Below are 7,790 nucleotides of genomic sequence, written 5' to 3'. Positions count from 1 at the left end.
AGAATATTTGCAGCACTGTAATTAGTTTTGAACGTTCAGATAATGTTATTGTCAGGCCATGCAGATTTAATTCATAGCGAGCTCGTAGAGCGCGAAGTCCATAAAATCCAAGCTGTTGACTGTTAGTTTCGGTAAGTGCATTAGGGCAATTTTTAACAAGTGCTCTTTATTTATTTATTTTGGCTGTCCTGGATCTTTGTTGCTGCACAGGCTTTCTGTAGTTGCAGGGAGCAGGGGCTCCTCTCTAGTTGATGTGTCGCAGAGCACAGGCTTAGGGCGTGCGGGCTTCGATCGTTGCGGCTTGTGGGCTCAGTGGCTGTAGCTGTCAGGCTGTAGAGCACAGACTCAATAGCTGTGCTGCCCGGGCTTAGCTGCTCTGCGACGTGTGTCTTCTCAATCGGCAGGCGGATTCTTTGCTGTTGAGCCACCAGGGGAGCCCAACAAGTGCTCTTCAGGTAAATCAGATTTTCAGGCTTGATTATGAACCCTTCTAGAGCATTTCTAGGCCAACTAAAATTTAAACAGGGAGATTTGTAGGCCAGTATGTCAAGAACGTCTAGCTGGACGTGTCAAGGGAAAAAAAAAACAAAAACATTTTTTGAGATTTTAAAGTTTAAAACATGGCTTATGATGCCCTAGTCATAATTGAAAAGAATTTCCCAAAGATTATGAATTCACTTAGCAGTGCACACGAATCTTAATTACATAATTATTTGAAGCAACCACTCTAATCCATCTTGTTCGTTTTACACTCTTTAAAGGAAACAAACTAATTATGGCTTTTCATTCAAGAAAAGTACAAACTGGTGCCACATTTACTGGGTTCATTCAGCCTAGTGCACTCTGCTCCTTAGACGGGCAGGAAGCAGAGGAGGGAAAGAGTGGTCATTATGCTCCTTGCTATAACAGCGTTCTTAAAACGGAACCAACCCTCGTGGAATGTGGAAGGCATGGTGATATTCTCCTACATTAGAAACTGGCAGCAACATGTGGACCAGACAGCCACAGGCAAGGAGAATAACTTGAAATGGGCCAGTTTTAACTGGGTGAAGGTGGATGTGCAGCGAGAGGAGAAATGAAGGACTCGTCAGCACAAGGTACAGGCCAGCCTGATGCCAAGTGAGACAGCAGTGTGTTAACATTCGGGTGCATGGCCCCACATACAAACAAGCAGCATAATGGAGAGGAAATCTTTGAACATCTACTTACGCTGGTTCACTCTGAAGAAGGGCAACTTTGCCTCTCCGAAGACTTTCAGTTGAACTGTAATGACCTGGTGTATAGTCCCTGAAACATATGCTTGGAAAGGATAGACAAATCGGGAGCAAAGGAGCCAAAGGCAGCTATTAGAGTTTGAAGGTTTTAGAGCCTTGGAACCATGGATACAGTCACGGATAACAGCAAGGAGCCCACGTGGCCCAAAAGGTTCACTCTGGTCTGAAACCCACCAGATGTGGTCTTGGAACAAGTTCATGCCGGATTACTGCCTATGTGAGACACCAATGCAGGCAAAAAAAGACCTTGAAGTTATCAGGAAAGGTAGGGCTCAATTTGTGCCTGAAGTGAGAGGTGAGCACAGAAAGCCTGGAAGTGGGGTCACTGCCTGTTCCACAGTCATGAACTCAGCTCCTGTGTGAGTTATATACATGGTCACGGCATTTTACAAACCTGACAAGTTTACAGGAAAAATACTAGGATTATTTCAATCATTTGATTAAGTATTACAGGGGAGTATGTATCAAATTTTATTTCTAGTTAGCAATACCATACTTTTAAACTACTATTTAATATAGATTTAGTTGATAAAATCTGAAGTGGACCATCATTTGAGGGCATATATGTTATTTTACTCAGTTATATGTTTTATCTAAAATAAAGCTGGCTTTCTGGATCAAACACAATTCATTTCCATTACTCCTTACACAGGTCATAAAAGGAAACCAGTACCCAATATGTACTATGCGTCAAAGTGCAGCATGCAGGTGAGAGTTGCTCAGTCGTGTCCGACTCTGCGACCCCATGGACTGTAGCCCACCAAGCTCTTCTGTCTATGGGATTCTCCAGGCAAGAATACTGGAGCAGGTTGTCATTCCCTTCTCCAGGGGATCTTCCCAACCCGGGGATTGAACCCAGGTCTCCCACCTTGCAGGCAGATTCTTTACTCTCTGAGCCACCAGGGATGCCCCAATATGTACTGTATCATCTTTAAATGGTTGATTTTAGATTGATGAAGCTGTTTCTCTAATTATAAAATTCTCCCACAACTGTTTTCAATGTGTTTTCACTCTTGGATTAAGGTAGGGATAAAATGGCCATTATTTCCTTTTGAAATTTGGTATTTTTTGAATTTGTACATTGCCATTATTTCTCCTAGCATCTCCTAGTCGCTCAGTCGTGTCTGACTCTTTGTGACCCCATGGACTGTAGCCCACCAGGCTCCTCCATCCATGGAATTTTCTAGGCAAGAGTACTGGAGTGGGCTGCCATTTCCTTCTCCAAGCATCACATGACAGTAATCAGTTAATATTACATTCAAAAATTCTCAATGAGAACATTTATCATGAAATCTATTGATCATTATTAATTGGAATTCTATGACTTTCAATATAACCAACCCATATTGACTAACACAAAAGAATCTGTTGTACATATCTGTTGAAAGATAATTTTCTGTGTGTCTTTCATTTTTACATGTCTTATGAGCAGAGGCACTGTCTTTTGTGGTTCTTGTACTATGTTTTCAAGGATTTTTTTAAATAGCAAACAGCCTTAGAAGATAGAAATAGTGTCACTAAAACAAAAGGCAGATGTGCTTATAATAATAATTCTACCAAATTTATTATACTATACCATACTAATATTATACTATATTATATTACATTATACTATACCATACGGAGAAGGCAACGGCACCCCACTCCAGTACTCTTGCCTGGAAAATCCCATGGACGGAGGAGCCTGGTAGGCTGCAGACCATGAGGTCACTAAGAGTCGGACACAACTGAGTGACTTCACTTTCACTTTTCACTTTCATGCACTGGAGAAGGAAATGGCACCCCACTCCAGTACTCTTGCCTCAAAAATCCCATGGGCGGAGGAGCCTGGTAGGCTGCAGTCCATGGGGTTGTGAAGAGTCGGACATGACTGAGCGACTTCACTTTCACTTTTCACTTTCATGCATTGGAGAAGGAAATGGCAACCCACTCCAGTGTTCTTGCCTGGAGAATCCCGGGGACAGGGGAGCCTGGTGGGCTGCCATCTATGGGGTCGCACAGAGTCGGACACGACTGCAGCGACTTAGCAGCAGCAGCATACCATACTATACTATATTATGTTCCTCTAGAACAAACGGTCAGGCGTATTTACTGCCCGTTATAAAAGACTTGAATTCCTAAGCCCAGAGTTCCTCTCCTTTACTGCAACCCTTTAATACAGGTACAAGGGTCACCTGACCTGTTTGAATCGCCCTTTGGGGAATTAGGCTTGTGGAGCAAGAAAATGCTGATATTCCGGCCACTGCTATTTCTTGAATAACAATGCTGTTTGTCACTGACTTTTGACAGAATCCATGAAACTTCGATGAGCTACTTAATTTGCTTCTAGTCAGGATAAAATCTCAGACCCTTCACTGTTCTTGACAACATCATGAAAAAGACAAAGAAGAATGGGACTTCTTTAGGACACTTTCACTCTATGCACGCTTTGTGGATTTCCACCTGTGATATAAATATGTGTGTTAGTTACTCAGTCATGTCTGACTTTTTGCAACCCCATGGACTATAGCTCACCAGGCTTCTCTGTTCATGGAATTCTCCAAGCAAGAATACAGGAGTAGGTTGCCATTACCTTCTCCAGGGGATCTTCCCTACCCAGGGATCCAACCTGGGTCTCCTACATTGCAGACAGATTCTTTACCATCTGAGCCACCAGGGATATAAATGTGGGTGAAAGGGAAAGTGGAAATTGCTCAGTCATGTCTGACTCTTTGTGACCCCATGGACTATACAGTCCATGGGATTCTCCAGGCCAGAATATTGGAGTGTGTCGCCGTTTCCCTCTCCAGGGGCTCTTCCCAACCCAGGGATCGAACTCAGGTCTCCTGCATTGCAGGTGGATTCTTTACCAGCTGAGCCACCAGGGAAGCCCATAAATGTGGGTACATGCATTAAATTAATATGACCTCCTTAGTTGGTCATAGTTTCCTTAGTGTGTGTGTGTGTGTGTGTGTGTGTGTTTATAAGAAAACAGGCTCCTGACAGTTGTTGTAAGGATTCAGGAACTTAGCTTTTAAAGACATCTGGTCGATATTCCCCTCCACTACCTTGGCTAAGAAAACACAGAGAATCTTCCAGGTGGAAAGAATATATATCATTTTTAACTTAAGGTCTATAGAATATTGAGGGTTTTGAAATAAAATTTGACAGATCTCTGAACTAATCTATAAAATGAATTGAAGGCAGTTTATTTCATGAACAAGGTCAGACTCTCTCAAATTATCTTTGTCTAGAGTGAGCCTGGTGGATGCAATATAGGCGGTATGACTTCCAAAAAGGGGGGATTAGCCCCAAACACACGCTGGGCTCCCAGAAGCTCTGTGAAAAAGTGCTCCTGAAATAACTCTTCCATTTGCTCTCAGATGCCTGAAATTCTTTATCACCGAAAGGAAATCCTTTCATCCAATGTTTGTAGTAAAGGATTAAAATGCACCCATATGGGGAAAGGTGAGTCCACTGTGGCATACATGAATAATAGATTTCCTTAAAGCAGGCTTTCCGTCTTAAACTGGTAGAAGGGCTTAACTTTATAGAGAAGAGAGAAAAGAGGTCATAATGATTTTATTAAGATAATTATCAGTAACCTTATCCAGGCTGGCAAGTAGATTTGATCTTGCATGCAAACTCTACTTAACTATCAGTGGCTTCCTGGTGGGCTGCTTATGAGGAACTCGAGGGCACAGCCAGGTTTAGTAAAATTCTGTTGTCAGCTAGTCATGGTGACCAAAAGTATGGCGGGAGACCTGGCACACCTGCTGGATTTTTGGTATCTCTGACCTACATTTTTAGCTGCAAATGGCTTTCCAAGAGAAAATGTGTCCATTTAGGATATAATAACATCAGTCAGGAACTGATGTTAAAAATTGATGAAAAGTCTTCATTTTTAAGTTCTCCTACCACAGCACACACATTGCTCTTACTTTCGAGTTTAATACCCAGGTTCTAGCTAAACCAGAAGGTCATAGATAACAGGTGAAATGAAACTTGCCCAGTTGTGTCCGACTCTTTGTGACCCCACAGACTATACAGTCCATGGAATTCTCCAGGCCAGAATACTCGAGTGGGTAGCCTTTCCCTTCTCCAGGGGATCTTCCCAACCCAGGGATTGAATCTAGGTCTCTTGCATTGCAGGTGGATTCTTTACTAGCTGAGCCACAAGGGAAGCCCAAGAATACTAGAGTGGGTAGCCTATCCCTGCTCCAGTGGATTTTCCCAACCCAGGAATTGAACCAGGATCTTCTGCACTGCAGGCAGATATCAGGTAATGGATACATCATGGTGCATCCAATAGGCCAGCAAGAATCTATTGGTGACTGGTTAAACTTCCTAGCTCTAATGCTGTTAGAAAGATTTTGCCACAAGTGACAGAAATTCAACTTTAACCAGCTTAACCCCAAAGAGGAAATCAATGGCTCCCATTACCAAGGGCTGGGTTGTGGCCTGGGAGAGTGCTAGAACAGAGGTTTTGAATGCCATCAGGATGCCCTCAGTTTACCACTGCTGCCACTTTTCATAAACAGACATCTTCCATGACACTGGCACCAACAAAATCAGTGACTTTGGTTTTACCATCAAACAGAAAGGGGATCTTGTTTCTTAGTCCCAACTAGAGAAAAAGAAACGGTGAGGCCAGGAAGGTGTGTCTTCAAGATTACATCAGTTCCCTCTGAACCACAAAATTAAAAGAAAATCTTTCCCAGAAAGTGGGAGAGTTCTGCTCCTCCTACTGATTCAACTCCTGACCAGTCAGAACCAGCTAAGTATCTTACTGATTCCTGGATTCCCTGGACAATTTTGATCAGAGATGTAAATCTTATCTGAAAGAGGTGTGTCTCATTTCTATAAAACAAAAAGCAGCATGCTAATTTTCTTAAGAAAAACTTAAATAGTTTCTGTCAAATTCAGAGGAGTGTATCATTGTTTTTCAGCAAAGCCTAAAGGGTTTTTAACCACTCTTGTTTTCTACCTGTCTTCTTAGTCTTGTTTTCTACCATTCTCTGTCACTTCCAAGCACCTTTCCTAAGTCTATCCATCCTCCCACTGCTGAATCGTTTATCAAATTAACTGTGACTTTCCGTAGATCTGTGCTTTAGCCTCTCTGTCAAACATGATGAAGTTTCTCAACTTAGAGAAATTTCTACTTATTTTTCAAGATCTAGCTTAAAAGTTTCCTCTTCTAGGAAACAGCTAACATTCCATTTCCTCACTTGCCCTACCACACAAAGAATTACTTATTTTCTTTTCCAACCTTCAGGAATACTTTTTTTGTGTACTGCCTTGTATCTTAATAGCTTTACTGATATGTGCTCTATATGCCGTAACATCATTTTAGTATATTCACAGACTTGTACAACTGCATCATCTAGTTTGAGAACCTTATTATTACCCTGAAACCCTAGTGCTCATTATCAGTTACTCTGCGTCCTCCTGTCTAGCTCCACATACCTCTTCCTCCCTCTAGACAACCACTCGTCTACTTTCTCTACAGATTTGTCTATTCTGGGCATTTCATGTAAACAGATATGTGATCTCCTGTTGCTCACTGGCTTTTTTCAGTTAGAATGTTTTTGAGGTTTATCTGTGTTGTAGCATGTTATCAGTGATTCATTTTTTCCTGATTCAGTAGGAGGAGCAGAACTCTCCCACTTTCTGGGAAAGATTTTCTTTTAATTTTGTGGTTCAGAGGGAACTGATGTAATATTCCATTGTATGAATATAATACATGTAACATTCATTTCCTAATAGATGGACATATGGATTGTTTACATTTTCAGCTATTATGAATAAAGCTGCTATGAATATTTGTGTACATGTTTTTGTGTAGACAGAAGTTTTTATTTCTCTTGCGTGGTACCCAGGAGTGGAATTGCTGGATAGTGTGGAAGTTCTGCCTTTTTTTTTTTTTTTTTTTTTGGCCTCACTGTGCAGCATGTGAGATCTTAGTTCTCAGATCAGGGATCGGACTCCTGCCCCGTGCATTGGAAATGTGGAATCTTAACCACTGGACCAGACAAGTCCCTGGTGTGGTAATCCTATGTTTCATATTTTGAGCAACTGCCAAAATCTTTTCCACTGTAGCTCTACCATCTTATATTTCCACCAGCAATGTATAAGGGCTATAATTTCTATACATCATGACTTGTATCTTAATTATTATTCACATATATATCTCTTCCAATAGACTGAAGAATGGGCTCTATTATGAGTTGGTTTTCATTCGTCTTTATATAATCAGCATTCTCTAAAATTATGTAAAAATTTGAGAAGAGAAGAAAGATTTGAGTTCGTATATAAATTTATAATTAAAAATTAAGATTTTTTTGTTTTCCATAAACTAATTTTTTCTGACATTCTTAACAGGTAGGTTTTAATGTGCTTTTTAGCCAGATTGCCACATTTATTACTACTGGTACTTAACATCTTAAAATAATAACTTTGTCAATATTTTCTCAGGATTATGACTAAAGTGCCATAAGAATGTGAAGTAGCAATATAATTTCTGGACTTTTATTAAAA

Source organism: Bubalus bubalis, chromosome 1 (assembly GCF_019923935.1).
Source record: "Bubalus bubalis isolate 160015118507 breed Murrah chromosome 1, NDDB_SH_1, whole genome shotgun sequence".
NCBI lineage: Eukaryota > Metazoa > Chordata > Mammalia > Artiodactyla > Bovidae > Bubalus > Bubalus bubalis.
This window is presented reverse-complemented; position numbering follows the sequence as displayed.